We start from the raw sequence: 17,198 nt of genomic DNA on the forward strand, positions 1-17,198 counted from the left end.
ATATGTCCAGAGTATGTTAGTTTCAGTTCTGTCATTTTTGAACAAGTTCAGGTTTGTTTTGATCCAAGACCCGCTTAATATTCGTCTTTTTGGTGTCCGTAGTATTGGTTAAGTTCTCTCTTCAACACCACGTTTTGAACAAATCATTTTCGCTTCCATACATAGGCCCTGGGATTACAGTATGGGTGAGTGTGGCCTTAGTCTCCAGTGACATAACCTTACACTTGATTATCTTTTCTGATTCCTTTACAGCTGCCCTTCAAAGTCTCAGTCCTCTGATATCTTGGCTGAAGTCTGTTTTTGTTGCTGATTGAACCAAGGTACAGAAAATTTCTAACAATTTCAGTTTCTTCACTGTCAGTATAAAGTTAATGTGATTCTTCCGTAGTCATTATTTTTGTCTTAATGTTCAACTATAATCTTGCTTTTGTACTTCCTTCTTTTACCTTCATCATTAGCTGTTTCATGTTGTTGCTGCTTTGTGCCATTAGTATGGTTTGTTCTTAAAGTACCGTTTTCTTCCACCAATTTTCACTTTTCCTTAATCCAAGTATAAGTCAACTTTCTGTATGATATGTTCTGGATATACAGTGTGTTTCAAGTTTGGAGCGTTTGTCTAATATGTTTGGTTAAGTGTGCATTTTCCTCCATGGGATTGCTGTGTTTACTTTTCCTATCTAATTTATTTAGGATTGTGTAGTCTTTCTGTCGGGTGTTCCTCTGAAATGAAATGTTCTGATATTGAAAGAGTCTTCTGCAGAGTTAGCAACTTCTGGAGTTTTAATCCTTTGGTGATTATGGCGAACCAGCTCCTTAAATGAATGTGACAATGACTTCCAGTTGCTAATCAGTGTGATGTGTAAATGATGTGTAAATGGGGAAAGCAGGTGGCCTTGCAACAATATCTTTCCGTTTTATACCTCAGAGGATGGTATTTCTGGCCCTTTGTATCAAATACTGCAGGTGTCAAGAAAGGGGCAGCTGCAATATCCGGTTAGTTATGCTATTAAAAAAAGAGCCTTTGGTCTGCTCCTTCTGTTTCTTTTCTGCTTAAACATTGTAGTGTTCGGTTGTTCATAGCAATATGAAGAAGAAAAGGATTGGTAAGGATAGTGAATAGCTCCAAAGCATTTCAGGTTCATTTTAGAGGCCAGTATAAACCTATGGCTGTGGCAGGATTTGAACTGGCATCTTCACCCTCCGGTGCTGTTGACCAGTGGCTTTGTTCAGCTCTCTTGAACAGCAGCTGAGTAATAGCAAAGCGACTGTCTTGCTGTAGACCTTCAGCATCCCGATGGCATGCTCTCGGAGTCACTAGAGAACGGAAGAGAAGGGTCACCTATTTCTGTAACCAGGGGGAGTTGCCTGGTTGACGTAAGCTGCTAGTTAACACCTTTTAAAGTTGGTGACCTAAATCCACTTGTTAATAGCAACTAGAGTAGGCTGTTTGAATAAATAGAGCTTACGTGTTGACTTACCACCTTCTCATTGAGTCAGAGTATCTTCTCTAGGTGGGGCTAAGAATGGGATTTGGTTGGCTCTGGCTTATGGTGACCCTATGGATGAGTGACTTTCTGAAAGGTCCTGTCCTCAACAGCTCTGCACAGCTCTTGCAAACTCAAGGCCCTGGCTTCCTTTAGGGAATCACTTCATCCCATGTTTGGTCTTCCTCTTTTCCTGCTGCCTTCAGCTTTTCCCAGCATCATTGTCTTTGCCAGTTCATCTTGCTTTCTCAGAATGTGCCCAAAGTAGGACATTCCTCAGTTTCATCCTTTTTGCTTCAGGAGAAAGTCCAGGTTGATTTGATGAATGACCAACTTAAAATTTAACTTTCTGGCTGTCCAGAGTATTTATTTATTTAAAATATTTCTACCTTTCCTTTCTCCCCAAAAGGACCTAAGGCTCTCCTCCAGAATTTGATTTAGGCGAATATAAATAACATTTTTGCATCTTGATTGAAGATAGTTGTTTCTTTCCCTTAGTAACTCAAGGGTGCATCACAACACCTTGCCTGACATGTGAAAGAGTTTGTTTGTTTGTTTGTTTGTTTGTTTATTTATTTGTTTATTTATTTATTTATTACATTTATACCCCGCCTATCTGGTCATATTGACCACTCTAGGCGGCTTACAACACACAAAGGAAACAAATATATAAAAACAATATCTAAATAAAAGGAAGTTTGTAGATAATTAAAAATTTGATAAGATGGAGAAAGAGAACATAGTAATGAAAGAAAGGGAAGAGGTCAGGGATTAACTAGGAGGGGAAGGCCTTCCTGAACATCCATGCTTTCAGTTGTTTCTTAAAAGTTGCAGACCTAATTATGATCTCGTACTTTCCTGTACAGTGGACCCTCTACTTACGGAATTAATCCGTATTGGAACGGTGGCTGCAGGTCGAAAAGTCTGTAGGTCGAGTCTCCATTGACCTACAATGCATTGAAAACCAATGAATCCATAACCGGCCGTTTTTGTTCCATTTTTGTTCCATTTTGGTTTTTTTCTGGTCTGTAGGTTGATTCTCCGGCTGCAAGTCAAACCTAAATTCTGCAGCCAGAGAAGTCTGTAACTCGAAAAGTCTGTAAGTCGAGCCGTCTGTAAGTCGAGGGTCCACTGTATGTCTTGCATGTCTTGATGATCCCATTTTTCCTCTGTTTGAACTAATACACATATGAAGTAATGCCTGTTTTTTTATCTTGCTTTTAAAGTTAATTTTGTTGAGTGTCGTCTTTGGTCCTGGTTTGTGGGGATAGGTAGGGCATAAATCAAACATTTGTATAAATTAGGGACATGATTTTTCTAAAATGGGTTGAATAGGGACAAAATGAAACATTTTGTGGTCATTATTTGGGTGACTCTGGTTTCCTCCCAAAGATTGCTGGGAAATATCCACCCCAGGCATTAGATATTGCAGTGGAGCCGCTGACGTTATTGTAAGAGATTTAGGCGGGCACCCTAAATGTTCCAAATGCCCTGGATGGGAACATACCCATGTGAGGAATGGGAACCAGGCAATATGTGGTAAGCATTTTTCCTTTGCCTCCTTTCTCCATTGGAATGGTTGTGGGTTCTAGGATAGAACCAGCTCTGGAGTCCCTGGAGCGTGACAGCCTCTGTTTTAGCTTACTGGGCCAAAACCGGTTGCAATGAACTTGTTCCATTTGTGTCGATGGGATTTAGTTACCATTAACTTGACCGGTATAGGGATATTGATTTAAAGGAAAAGTAATTCTTGCACTTGATCTTTAGTGTTGTCTTTGGAAGGGGGGCTCTAACAGTCTTGCAAAGGGCTTTAATCTACCAAGTCTAGTATATAAGGAGTAGGTCCTCCTAGTCTATTCTGTAGAATCTCTGAGTTCTGGGGGTGGAGGGGCACTTCAGGGATCTTTATTGAGAAAGCGCATTAGAGGAGGAGTCTTCCGTGCAGCTGATAGGTTGTGGGGATCCCATACAGCAGTGGTCCCCAACCTTGGGCCTCCAGATGTTCTTGGACTACACCTCCCAGAAGCCTTCACCACCACTTATGCTGGCCAGGATTTCTGGGAGTTGATGTCCAACAACATCTGGAGGCCCAAGGTTGGAGAACACTGCCATACAGCATACTCACAAATTATTACTTCACTGGGCCTCCAAGTGTGTTGTAGTCGATAGCTTGATGGACTAGGACTCAGGAGCCCTGGTTTTTGAATCCCTGCTTAGCCATGGAAACTCACTGGGGGTGTGTAGAACTGTCAAAATCACTCCTTACAATGCTCACTTCCCTTGAAGGACCTGCTAGGGTCTCTATAAATCAATTCTGACTTGATGGCACATCGCCTTGTCATGCTCTACAGTCCTGCTTGTACATCATGGTTACGGAGAGCCCTATTCTTATCCTGTTTACAGAAGCTTTCTGTGGCTGTTTTCTGTCCTGCTTCCCAGTTGTAACTGCCAGTGGATGTTATAAAAGGATGCCAACCACGATAAGGGCTTCAAGGAGAAGAGAGTGTATAGGCTGGGCAGGCAGCCAGAGAAATCCTACCTGTAGTGTTACTCCAAAGGAGATTAACTAGACTGAGGTCAACAATCCAAGATAATTAGCTGGCAGAAATAACAAAGAGTCTGATGAGAGAGAAACACAAGAGCCTAATGATAAAAGGGTCCGGTTCATTCACGGCATGGCGAAAAAAGGAATCTGGCAGCAAAGTTTGGCAAATAGAAGCTCAGACTCTGGTGAACAGTTTGGCCCTGGGGCTAAACCTTTGGGAGCCACGTGTTGATAGGCTGCGGCTGTTGCTGGGATCTCCACCTGAGGCCCCTCTATATCTTGTGGCATCAACCTGGGAACAAGGACTGACTCGGGGGGGGGGGGGAAGAGGGAGGAATCACTTGCTTTTCTGGAGATCCCTCCTCATAAGAAGAACGTTCATAGAACCAGCATCCTTTCGTAGTCTCTGTAGCCTCTGTATTTCATCTCACTGGCCTTTGCCTTTTCTTGGTATTGCTGTTGCAGACTGGAGAGGACCCGGATTCCTTATTCAAGCATTCTCCATCCAGGGGTTCCATCTCTGGCACACCCAGACCCTGAATGCACAGGAGCTGCTGGCTTTTCTCTGTTCCTGGGGTGATGGGCATCAGACTCTTGCTTGCTAGAGCAGTCCTTCCAAAGCTGGGGGTCCTGACCTCCAAGGGGGCGGGTCTCACAAAGTGTTTCCCAGTGGGTTATGGGTTGCCTTATATGTGTTGTAGCCCTTCATAAATAATGTCTTCCTTGACCTTTTGGAGAGGGATATTAAAGTTAGTGTGTCTGTCTGTCTGTCTGTCTCTCTCTCTCCCTCTCCCTGGGGAGCCTTTGTGTGGAGTGAGATGCCAGCCCTGGGGCAGCAGAAGGGCAGGTACCAGGAAATATCCTCTCCTCAGATCATGTGGTGAATGGCACAATCACATGATCCGAAGGATCAGATAGGTTGAGTGGGCCTGCCTTCATGAGGCCCCTAGGGACATTTTTGCTCCTCCCACAGCCCCTGCTCCTCTATTAAAGGAAATATTTATTTATTTTATATATTTATTTAACTTATATGCAGCCCCCACTACCCAAAGGTCTCCAACGGCATTTTGATATACAGTATTCTATATCAAAATCCATTTTCCATTTGTGGAGGCTTTCAAATGGTCAGTTTCTGTTTTAGAGAGGCTGGGGAGTTCTCCAAAGGTGTTCCACCCTAGAAAACCAAACTTGAAAACTCAAATGCCTATCTGGGCATCTCTGTGTTTGTTTTTAATGGCCATTGCTGAGCCTCCTGTGGCCCTGCCAGAGTTGGCCTGTATCATCATCATAGGCATCCTTCAGTCTCAAGAGACTATGGTGACGTGCTCTGTATGGAGGACTTGGAACAGTTTGGAACAGTGTCTAGTGTTTTGATGCTGTATACAAAGCTGGAGTGTCCTCTACAGAGCACGAAGCCTGGGTAAAGTAATATGGAGGATAGGCTGTTACCCAACCAGCAAATCCCCCCTCTCCACGTCACTGAAATAGTCCAATGGAAAGGCAAGAGCCAATACAACTGGTTTCAGCAACGTCACAGGAATTGACAGAATGACACGAACTGCCTCCGGGACTCCGGCCTGTAACCACCTCTGCTTTAGTGTTTAGCCTGACTCAGAGGTGGGAAGATATGGACCAGAGACATTTACCTAGTGATTCAGCGAGGAGGAGACAGCTGTGTTCAATCCCAGGAAAGAGATTACATTCAAACTCCCCAGTTCCTCAATACTGTTTGACTCCTCTGTCTCCAGCATGACGTTTTCTGGCTTTGTCATTGGGTGACTCCTGCAAAAGAACAGTAAAGCAAAAATGTGGCCAAATGCTTGTAGAGCCTGAATCGCAAGAGAACTAATGCTGGCCAACAGCTTGGTGATACAGAATGACAAAGCTTAGTTGACCATTTCACAGATTTTTTTTAAAAAAAACAACATATACTCTCTTTCCAAATCTTGGGGTTTGTATAACATCTAAGGAGATCAGCAGTTTAAATATGTGGCAGGTCAGTTCCCACAAAGTGAAGCTAGTAAATGTTATGCTGTAGGCAAGACGCTATGAAGAACACGGGTATACAGATGGAATTGGTTCCTTTATTTTGGTGTGGGCAGGAACCTAAGGAGAATACTCTTCTTCAGGTCTTCAGTGACCTCTGACAAACGAAGAGCATTAGGTTCCGATAATAGGCTGTAATCTGCTGTTCTGTGGGTGACTGCTCATTGTTTCTTGCGGCACTTCAAGAGCCCGTCTTGGTGATTTCCAGAGTCTAATTGCCTTGGTGGGGAAAACAACACTACCAGGAAACCGTGAAGATTGAAATTCAAGCCGGCAAAGGTAACCTGGAATCCTGCTATGCAGCTGGTGTCTCTGGTTCAGGAGCTGCTGCATTCAGATTTCATGACAGGAGGGAGGGAGATGGCCTTTAGAGAAGAAGGCATTCTGTTGAACGGAACTGCTGAGGTTGTCTGTATTGATGGAGAACAGCTGATTTTTCTAGAAAATAGGAAATTGCCAGGGATGCTTACCTTTAAAGTCCTAACTGCTTTCCAAATTTCCAGACTTGAGATTATGCTCCTCACTGTGCCTTCTTCTCTTTAGTCGCTCACAGTTCACAGTCCAGCTCCTCCCTTTGAATCTGTTCCTGAAATTGTGGGTGATGATGTGTCATAAATCTGATGAAGTGGTGCATAGAAATTGTGGTGTAGTAAATATGGAAGACTTTAAGATGCTGCAGGACTCCTTGGTTTTGTTAGTGGGGTGTGTGTCTGTGGGGGGTGTCAGGTGGCTGTTTTTTGCCCTTGTTTTTCTTTTGCTCAACTGCTTCTAAGTCAGTCGACTAGTTTTCGATCCTTTGTTCTTTCGTACCTTGCTTTTCTCCCTATTGTTGTTGTGTGTCATCAAACCTGAACCGAGTTAGAGCAACCCTGATAGGGCTTTCAAGGTAAATGAGATATTTAAGGAGTGGCTGTACCAGTTCTACACCTCCAACAAGCTTCCGCAGCTGAGTGGGGATTTGAACGCAGGCCTCCTGGCTCCTAGTCCATCAGAAAGTTCAACATTCTATGTGTGAAATAATTGGGTGTCATCAAGTTGATAGCCCATCCTTTCCAGTGTTTCCTGTTTGTTGGGCACTTAAAAATTGTTTACCCATAGCCAGGGGAATTCAAAGATAACGACTTTTGACCCCGTATATGAAAAAGTATATACATTGTTCCGGGTTTGCTCACATTGGCTCTCCGGTGGACCCTGTTTTGCATTTACTCAACTTTGATTGCTCTCTGCCCTCCCCAATCTCAAGGGAGGTTGCAAGCTGCTTAGAACAGGCTTCTTAGAGCTTGTTTACATTACTCTGTTAAACACATGTACATCTTTTAATCCATTGGCCCAAACAACTCAGGGTAGCTGACCAAGAAGATCACTGCCCCTTCTGCTTATTTTCAAAACAGCCCCATCAGAGAGATCAGGCAGAGAGGGCTGTTCCCAGGATCATGTATGTTGTGGAGCTCAGGACTAAATGATAGCTGAATCTTGGTCTCCCACGGTATAGTCCCATTGTAAGCGTACCATGGTTGGTCTGAAGTCATTTCCATTGATACCTGCTTGTGGGGGTGGGGATCAGAACTACCAGGTGATTGCCAGTCTGAGTATTTGTTTTGTTTGTTTTTTGCCTAGAGAGTCTTAATGCACACCTTTCGCAACCCTGATCTGCATTTGTATTATAGGCGTGTGGATCCTAATAGGGATGTGCGACTGGGTGTGGCTGGGGTTTGTTTTTTTCTTTTTGGCACTCCCGTGGCCACGTTCAGTGTTTCCTTAATAGAAGGTCCTGTCTGCTCCAGAAATTTAGAACACCTTGGGAGATTAATGTGCAGTCCTAGGAGCTTGAGCAGGAGGCATAAAGGATACTGGACAATCAGTGACGGCATAGCAGCTAAAGGGTATGGACAGGTTTTATTATCAAGGTCCACAAGAAATAGAAAATATCAAGTAAAAAACTGAAACTAGTTGAGATATAAATGTGCTTCTGTAGTTTTCCTCTGCATCTGGCCAAATCTTTGTGCTCTGCCTCTAATTCTTCTTCTTCTTCTTCAAAGTAGGCCACATATTTCTAAAATGGTAGCTATCTCTAATGGGTAACTGTTGGTGAAGCACTTTAACAAAGCACGTGCACGTTACTGAAAACTTTGGCTACAGAGTGCAAACCAAAACTTGGCAGAACAGTGGATTATGACTGTTCACTATTGAAAGCAGCTAAAATGCTGGTCGAATATGATGAGCAGAAGTAATTAGTGACGATGCCAGGTGGTTCTCCCTCAAGAGAGTGAGAGCGCACACCGTAAAGGGCATGCCACAAACTACACTGGTGCTTTCAGCACATTCACTGCATGCCTGAAAGCATGAAAAGCACCTTTGGAGAAGATATAGATCCTAATTTTCAAGCAGGGTGATGCGGGAGAAGGCAGTCCTTCAGCTCTACCTCAAGCCTCAGATCTATCTGAATAATAAAGAAGGGATCAGCAGTGGCAGCTGAGCCTCAGATTTAGAGACTTACTGAGATGGCTTCCCCTAATTCTTGGCTACTTTAGAATAACATCTCACACGCAGGTCTGAGTAGAGCAGGAGGAGCCTGCTACTGCAGCAGGCTTAGTTTGGAAGACTTTTACCTCAGGGTCCTTGTGGTCTGAATTAAAGGAAAACAGTGTGATGGAAGAACCCATGAAACATAGAGAAGAAGGTTTGATAGGCACCAGACAAATGACACTGTCATGGTCTAAGGAAGCATCTTGGGAGTAGGAAGCAATAGGTCAAAGGGGTCTAGTGGGGCAAGAGGTTATTCAAACCTAAGGGGTGGAGAGTAAGATGGTGTGTGTAGTGCAGGAGCCATGTGGGAGGCAGGAAGAAAACTTCTCTCTGATAGTAGATCTCAACTAAATTAGTCACATTTTGTGGCACAGTGGTTAAACTGCAGTACTGCAGCCCAAACGCTGCTCAATCCCAGGTAGCTGGCTCAAGGTTCACTCAGCCTTCCATCCTTCTGAGGGCAGTAAATCAAGTACCCAGCTTGCTGCAGGGAGAGCAGTGAGTAGCCTGCGTAATTAAATTGAAAACCGCCCAGAGACTGCTTTAAGCACTTTGGGGCTGTATATAAGCAGCATGCTTTACATTTCATGCTGTGTCTTTTTGTCATAAAATAGCTGTAGCTGCCCTAATTCTTGGGATGTGTGCATTAATTCTAATTGATTGTTTTGGTGCTGTTCACACCATACATGAAGATTATTCTTCTGAAAGCAGTGGGCCAGTTAACAAAAGCCAGACTTCCTGCTCTTTTGTTTTGTAGTTTGGTTGAAACCATGAGGAATATAGCTTTATTTTGTAAATAAAGCAGCACCCGTTTTGTATCTCTTTCAGGTAGAAGAACATATAAATCTATCAGGCGGTGTTGCTAAGGTCCTAGAAACCAGAACTTGATAACAATCAAATGTATGCAGATAATAGATATTAGTATGGGACTTGTATATCCCTTTTTCTCCCCAGAAGTTGATAATGGAGGAGGTTTAAGTTATTGTAAATAACCAGCAGCCAAAATGTGCGGTGGCAACACTGTCATGTGGGTTAGTTACAAAGTTAAGCCTGCCTGGGGTAGTCTCTCTAAAACCAGTGGGACTTTAAAAAATCTCATTTGTATCAAGATAACTACTTTAGATAGAACTAATGGAGTTAATCCATTCCTTATAGAAGGGTTAGCACAGTTTTCTAAAATGACAAGTGTTATTTGGCATAGGTTTTCGTGGACTGTAGGCAAACTCACATAGTTCTGTATCTTTTAATGTTGGTTCCGATCTGAAGTTTTCATCATGGGATTCTCCTTGCTATGCCAATCAATCTCTCTCTCCCCTCCCTCCCTCTCAGCATAGGAGAGAATTATAACTCTTATCCTCTTAAATGGACCAGTTTAGATAGGTCACAAAACTATATCCTTTTCCTGTAGGTCATCTGTCCGGTATTATCCAGAGCAGATGATGCTTGAAAAATGGTCTGAAATGTTTGTGACTTGACCCCTTTTCTTAAACCAGATTATCTGAGAATTAAGCCCAATTGAAATTGGTAATGCTGAATTTAAGTGCACATGTTTGAGACTGCAACTTGTGAGTAACGTTACACCAGGAAAGGAGTGGCAAAACCCATCCCTGCCTTGAAGGAACTTGTTCCAAGTTTGGGGAGCTTTTCTTCGGCTTTAGAAACAAGTGGGCTTTAGTTGGAACTTAAGATTTGTGGTCCTCGTTGTTATGAAGCTCCTTTGGCCCTGAGCACTGTATGTAGGAGACAGCCTGATACTGAATCTGTCTGGCCAGTAGAATCTATAGGGGCCGGTGGTAGCCCTGCAATGCTTAGAATGGGAGTCCTTGCCAGCCCTAAGAGATCTGACCTGCAGTGGGAAAGCATCCTTTTCAAAGCATGTGCTGGGTGGCAGCCAATGCCCCAGCCCACCTTGCAGACTGGTAAATGAGGAGAACTAGTGCAGAGGATTGAACATGGGAAGTGAAGCGATGGGAAAGTGCAGCGTCTCTGCAACTCTAAACCAGCCCAGGGGGCATGCCATCCGGAGGCTGTAATTTTGTGATGTGTCTCTGGTAGAAAGATCAGCGTTCCTTTCCTTCAAGAGGAAAATCAACCCCGGAATATTCACATCATCTTCTACTAGCATTCAGTCATCATGGTTTTGCTAAGGAGTAGTTCATAATTTTTTTTGTAATGCAATTCCTGTGTGCCGTAATGTTCTGTTCCTCAGGTGGATAATCCAGATTTTGTCTCCTCCCCTTTCCTGATTTGCTCTTCTCCTTATTTATTTATTTATTTATTTATTTATTTATTTATTGGACTTATATACCGCCCCATAGCGCTACAAGCACTCTCTGGGCGGTTTACAATTTTAATTATACAGGCTACACATCCTTGCTATTGTATATTTGATGAAAGCATGATGGATTAGGAGGAGGCTGGCCAGGGGTAGTTTCATTTAGCATTCCCATCTGGGAATCTCTGAGCTGTGTTCTTTAAGCAGATCTCCTTGCAAGAGCTGTATGTTTCTTCTGAGGAAGGTGTTGCTAAGCAAAATAAAATAACTAAAAATTGGCAGGAATTACTTCCTGTCCCAAAGGTAGAAACTTTTAACAAGTGCTTGTTATTGTTGCTCTTGGTCCTGAACAGATCGTGGAAGCTGTAGTCTGATGAAGAGGGCACAGCATTCTGGATTTTGGGAGAGTATAGAAAAATGACTTTTCTGGGCTGTAGCTGCTAGAATCTCTTAGGCACCAACAGGCATGCTGGCAAGGACGTTGTAGGAATTGTAGGAGCTACTGTACTTTTTGTTTACATTCCAAACAGCCAGCTGATGTGTGCCTTATTTATTGGTTTATTCATTCATTCCAAAAAAGAAAAAGAAAATGTCAACTGCAATTTGGGTTTAGTGAAAGAAGTGATGTTCTTCCCCGCCTGCTCCACCATAGTTTGTCGGTGTGACTGTGTCTTCTCTGTGAATAAGAGTTGTATGTTTGGAAATAAGGTTCAGCCTACACATGTTTTGAGAGTTTTGTGACTGAGGTGCCAAGGCCTTTTCGCTTTTGATGGAACACAGGCGTAGGGAGGAAGGCTGTGAATTTGATAGCAGCATTTTTTTAAAAATCTGTTAGACCTTTCTTCCACTAAAAAGAGAAATGTCAGCAAATAATGCCTGGGAATGTTCCCTTAATGCGTGGCGACTTCTCCCTGTTGTTGGACTCCTTTTTCTCATCTGCCCCTGTCTACTTGGCCAGTAGTGAGGGATGATGGGAACAGTAATCAATCAGCATTTAGAAGGCCTTTTCTGGCTTCAGGTGCAGAATGCTCTTAAATGACTTCCTGTCCCTATTTTGAGTGTGTACTGTTTTGGTCTCTCTTTTTTTGGTTCACTTCTTCCAAGACAGTGAATACTCTGTGCTTTGAAGTAAAACATCTAATATTTTGAAAAAGGAAACTTAACATTGTGCAGCTATCAGGAACCATTGTCACATTAAGCAGAGTTTGTACTGATGTTGCAGCCATGCCTGGTTTTCACCCGATTTTGCTTCCACAAATTTAAGCCTTCCCACCCACCCCCATAATGGAATTCTACAGGTAGAACCTAGCAAATTGGAGCTCTCTCTGAGACACAGAAAGAAAATAAAAACATTTGTTTTATTGTATTTTTTTTCCAGAACTGTGTGTACAAAACTTGCTTGAAGATGTTCAATTACTGCTTAAAAATTATAGTTTGATCCTATGCCCCAGAGGTGGTCCTGGCTGGTGTCTGTGCATATGAGGTACATTCTCCTTCCTTTGATTCACACCAGTTTGTGCGGATTATGAAGACATCAAGTTACATTTTAGGTTGTCCTAGATGAAGGGACGTGGTGGCGCTGCAGGCTAAACCACAGAAGCCTATGCTGCAGGGTCAGAAGACTAGCAGTCATAAGATCGAATCCACGCAACGGAGTGAGTGCCCGTTGCTTGTCCCAGCTCCCACCAACCTAGTGGTTTGAAAGCATGCAAATGCGAGTAGATAAATAGGTACCACCTCGGTGGGAAGGTAACAGCGTTCCGTGTCTAAGTCGCACTGGCCACATGACAACGGAAACTGTCTTCGGACAAGCGCTGGCTCTACGGCTTGAAAAACGGGATGAGCACTGCCCCCTAGAGTCGGACACGACTGGACTAAAAATGTCAAGGGGAACCTTTACCTTTACTAGATAAAGAGTAGGCAAAACCAGAAGGTAGATCGGGATCTTCGAATAAGTCCCTGTGTGTTTGGCAAGAAATCATCCAGGATTTCTGACTGTGAATTATTTGTCCATAGCAACCACAATGACAGAAGGTCTTCTTTGGCCTCTTCTGAATCTGGCTATTGAGGGAGAGGAAAGCTTGCAGGCTGGAGGGGGACCGGTGTAGATTTTAATGTGTCTGGACTGTGAGTTCAGTTTGGGTTCTGAAAAGAAATTCCTGACCCGATCATATGCTCAGAGACACCCTTGCCTTTTCATTTTAAGAGTGTGTTTCCCTGCTCCATAGCTCCTACGACAGAGAACGAGGGTAAAAAGGTTTGTCTTCTTGTGCTGGAGCTGGTTTGTGATAGAGGTGCTTACTCTAAGATCTTCTTTGAAAGTCTGATTCCCACCCTTGCCCTGGGAGTTCATCTCTGTTTGGTGCCTTTAAAAAAAATTGGCTTCATGAGAATTTAGGTGGAGTGAGAAGTACAGGCAGCCTCCTTTTCAGTCTTTTCCCAGATATTTCCTGAAGTCACTGCTGGATGTCATTCAGACAGGCTGGCAGCAGAAACCTTTAGCCAGAATAAACTAGGGCCATGATTTATCTCTTTAGCCTAGCTAATAGCAACAAGGGATTTTTTTTAACATTACCAAATTAGCAGTTAAGGAAGGTTCTTTCTCAGGGCGTGTGTCAAAAGTGTCTGGAACCGGTTCTTAAGGAACCGTCCTGCTCGCTCAGCTTTGGACAGCCTGCTTTCCCAGCTCCTTCTCTTGGCAGGAGAAGCTTTGACAGAGCTCAGAGGCCTCGCTGCTTGGGATATAAATGCCATGGATTGGCTGCCTCTCAGGCTGGGCTCCCCTCCCTGCTCCCCTCTCCTCCTCCTGCTTTCTGTTTTGCAGTTTATAGCTGGCCCTCGGTAGCGTCCATTTTTGGTTGGCTAAGCGTGCCAGGTTCAGCTAAAGGTTGACAGAGCTGCAGGACGCCACCCTCGTGTGTTGGTAAACAATACGACACGAGATACTGTCCTGCCCTCCTGGATCCCCGAGGAACTTGATGCTGAAATGGGAGAAAACCGTGCGGAGAGGTCATGGGATAAGGGTTCATTCAGGATGTCAGGCCAGATGTGATAGGCGTCTCCTTTGCATTGGGTGGTGGTGGTGGGGAAAGGGCAGTTTAGGTAAATTAGGAATTAGTGCTCATTGAACTTTGCAGTAAAGACGTGCAAGATGTTCTCTTAAAGGATAAAAGGCTTTATCAAAGACCTTACATATTTTGGCTTCCCAAGGTTCCTTCGTGGTTTGAAAGACAGCTCCTGCCCCACACTTCTTTTGGTGAAGAAGCCCAGCTTTTAAACCGTGATCTTTTGTGGTTTAGATTTTCTCTAGTCTTAATGTCCATGGCGGACCTTGTCTGCCAGTCACTTCTCCCTGTTTGGCCTGTTCTGGTATAAGCACACTTAGGAGCACACAGGTATCCATGTCTCCATAATTGTTCAGGGTCGAACTAAGTGATATACAGTACTAAGCTTGGAATGATCCTGTCTGTCATAGCACGTGGTTTGCCTTGTCTCCATGTCTTGCGTTTAGCCATGCTTGGTTTTGTGGTTGGTTTTTGCAAGGGAAACAAAAGCTTACTTTCCAAATCAGGTAGCTGAGGTGTACCCGCCCAGAGACCTTTGGGTATTGTGGGCAGCATATAAGTTAAATAAATAAATAAATTTTCTCACTGGCATCAGCCTATATGAATTGCTCGGAGCACACATTTCACTTAGTATGTTGTTCAACTGTCAGAAATTACTTACAGATTTCATGATGTTGTTTTTGCTAATTTGTTATGGCTTAAGCTAACCTTTGTAGTTTCATGAGTCACAGTGAGCCTGGAAACCTAGGAAGAGATGCTTTCTTGTGTGTTCAGCAGTCATAGTGCATAGACCAGTGCTTCCCAATCTTCATTCAAGTCGTCACAACCCCTTTTATAATGGTCAAGTAGCCCGTGGTCCCCCTGCCACATTTGCATAAAAAGGCATTTTTAATAGGGTAAAGTCATCCCTTCTCAGAAAGTAGAAGCTTCTTTCTCCCCTAAAGGCCCTGTTTCTCTTACATATGCATATAAACTAACTTTAACATCCTGCTGTGAAAAGTCAAGGAAGAAATTATTTAAGAAGGGCTACAACACAAATGTGGTGCTGGAGGAGATTCTTGAGAGTCCCCTGGACTGCAAGGAGATCTACCTGAGTGTTCGCTGGAAGGACAGATCCTGAAGCTGAGGCTCCAAGACTTTGGCCATCTCATGAGAAGAGAAGACTCCCTGGAAAAGCCCCTGATGTTGGGAAAGTGTGAAGGCAAGAGGAGAGAAGGGGACGACAGAGGACGAGATGGCTGGACAGGGTCACCGAAGCGGCCAACATGAATTTGACCCAACTCCGGGAGGCAGTGGAAGACAGGAGGGCCTGGTGTGCTCTGGTCCAGGGGGGGTCACGAAGAGTCGGACAGGACTGAATGACTAAACAACAACAACAACACAAATAAGGTGAGCTGCAATCCCCCCCAAAAACACTTAAGTAACCCCTAGTTTGAGAAACACTGGCATAGATTACTACCGTCATCAGTGTGGCATGATATCCAATCAACAGCTACCTGGGATATAGTTTGAAAACTACACATCCCATGCAGTCTGAGCTTTTTCTCACTTACTATTAAGAAACAAGCATTGCACAACCGTCTGCCATGAACTTTTGGGGCTCTTGATTTTTCTGTATTCTCGACAGACACCAGTGCGTGCCTGAGGAAGTGTTGGCTAGAAGAAAAACATGGCTGCCCCCTTATCCCGGAAGAGGAATTATGTTTCCTGTCCCATTCTTTTATTCAAGAGGCCACCTCTTTTCTGTTTTTTCATAGTTGTCTTGTTTCAGGGGCCTTCTTCCCGATAGATATTAAAGGGGAAATCAGTGTCTCACTATGCATCTTGTGAAATCAGTATCTGATGTAATTTTAAGAGATTGTGTATAGGCTTTGATATACTTGAACTAAATTTCTTTTTTAAATCCAGGGATCACTGCTGTAATAGAATCTTGTAAAGCAAAAGTCAGATATATTTTTTTTGAAAGAAGTTTATTCCACACTGTGGGGCAGTAACTTGAGCTGAAGCAGGGATGTGTCCAAAACTTGGCTGCTTTGTGTCTGCAGAAAGGAAGCTTGCCATGCTTCCAGCTTAAACATTTGATTTAAGACTGTGGCAATTCTAGGTTGCTGGCAGAGAGCCCAGGTAGAAGATAGAAGTTAAGCAAGAGGTGAATAGTATTTGGTTCCATCTTTTGACAAGCTAGGATTACTGCTAGGGGAACAGACGTGTCTGATTTAGAACAAAACCAGATCCTGTTCTGAAGAGACTGAGGACTGCTGGGCCACCAGAATGCAGCCTCTTCCCAGCTGTGGGTTCACAATGATTTTATTACTGAATATAATATTTATTTCTGAAGAATGGGATTAAGAGCATACCAAGTGGCGGGATGCATACACCAAATCAAATTTCAGAAAGCGTGCTGCTTCCAAGCTCAATTCTCACCTACCTCACTTTGAGCTCCCAAGTTGAGGGCAAAGCTGGAGGGAAGCTGGTTCCTTTCCTGTAGTCTTAACTGGGAGACATGGGGGGGGGGTATTTCAGTGACATCTCTCCCATGTAGTGCTTAGAATTTGTTTGTGAAACATTCTGCCTCTGCTGGGGATAAGCACTGAGGGGAAAGAAGGCAAGGGTTTCTTTCAAGAAACTTGGATTTTTCTGCATACATTATTTGGGTTGGGTGGGGCTAGTTCATCTCTGAGCTGCCCTTTTCTAAATACTCTGAATGTTTTGTCCAAGGCTGAGCAGTGCCAATTCTTTTGGGGCACATAGGATAGTCTGATGATGAAATCAGATGGACTCGGAAGTCAAGGCCAAAGATGGTCGCTGGTAGTTCCATGGCCTTCTCCCTTCTTAGCAGTGTGTTTTGCCTCCTTGGTCGTCTGCTCTTTTTTTTAAAAAAAGAATTGGCTGATGTGAAGAGTTGTTTCCATGTGGCTGTCAAATTTCATTTGCCGGGTTCTGATAATAATACGGCAGCCTTTTTTGCAAATAGAGCAAACTTGATCTATTTCTTGCAAATAGAGCGAACTAGCAAGCTGCAAGAGGACAGAGAGGATAAGGGGAATGGGGTGTTAGAAGGCTTGAGGGGGAGAGGGGTCTGGGGTGGATAAGGAAATGCGCTGGCAAAATTGCCTTGTGCAAATCTCAGGGATCACTCTTTGCCAGCAAAAATCCAAATTTCGCTCCAGGGCAAATGAATTTGTGTCTAGATAAAAGGTAGATGTTAACTGAGTCTGCACAAATCTCGCTTTTTGTGGGAGAGATTGATTAGCTAA

At 43.6% G+C, this 17,198-nt stretch overlaps 1 protein-coding gene across 22 annotated transcripts in view; it reads left to right on the forward strand.

The window, feature by feature from the left end:
- The window catches only part of MAP4 (microtubule associated protein 4), a 180,209-nt gene that overhangs the window by 20,471 nt on the left and 142,540 nt on the right, over positions 1 to 17,198 (forward strand). For 21 of the 22 annotated variants that reach the window (XM_073002731.2, XM_078378356.1, XM_078378361.1 and 18 more), the window contains one exon: positions 253 to 320. The exons of the other annotated variant lie outside the window; for it this stretch is intronic. The gene's annotated coding sequence lies outside the window, so the exon portion shown is untranslated. The remainder of the gene's footprint in view (positions 1 to 252; positions 321 to 17,198) is intronic. 22 annotated transcript variants of the gene reach the window in all.

This window comes from Pogona vitticeps, chromosome 6 (assembly GCF_051106095.1).
Source record: "Pogona vitticeps strain Pit_001003342236 chromosome 6, PviZW2.1, whole genome shotgun sequence".
Classification (NCBI taxonomy): domain Eukaryota; kingdom Metazoa; phylum Chordata; class Lepidosauria; order Squamata; family Agamidae; genus Pogona; species Pogona vitticeps.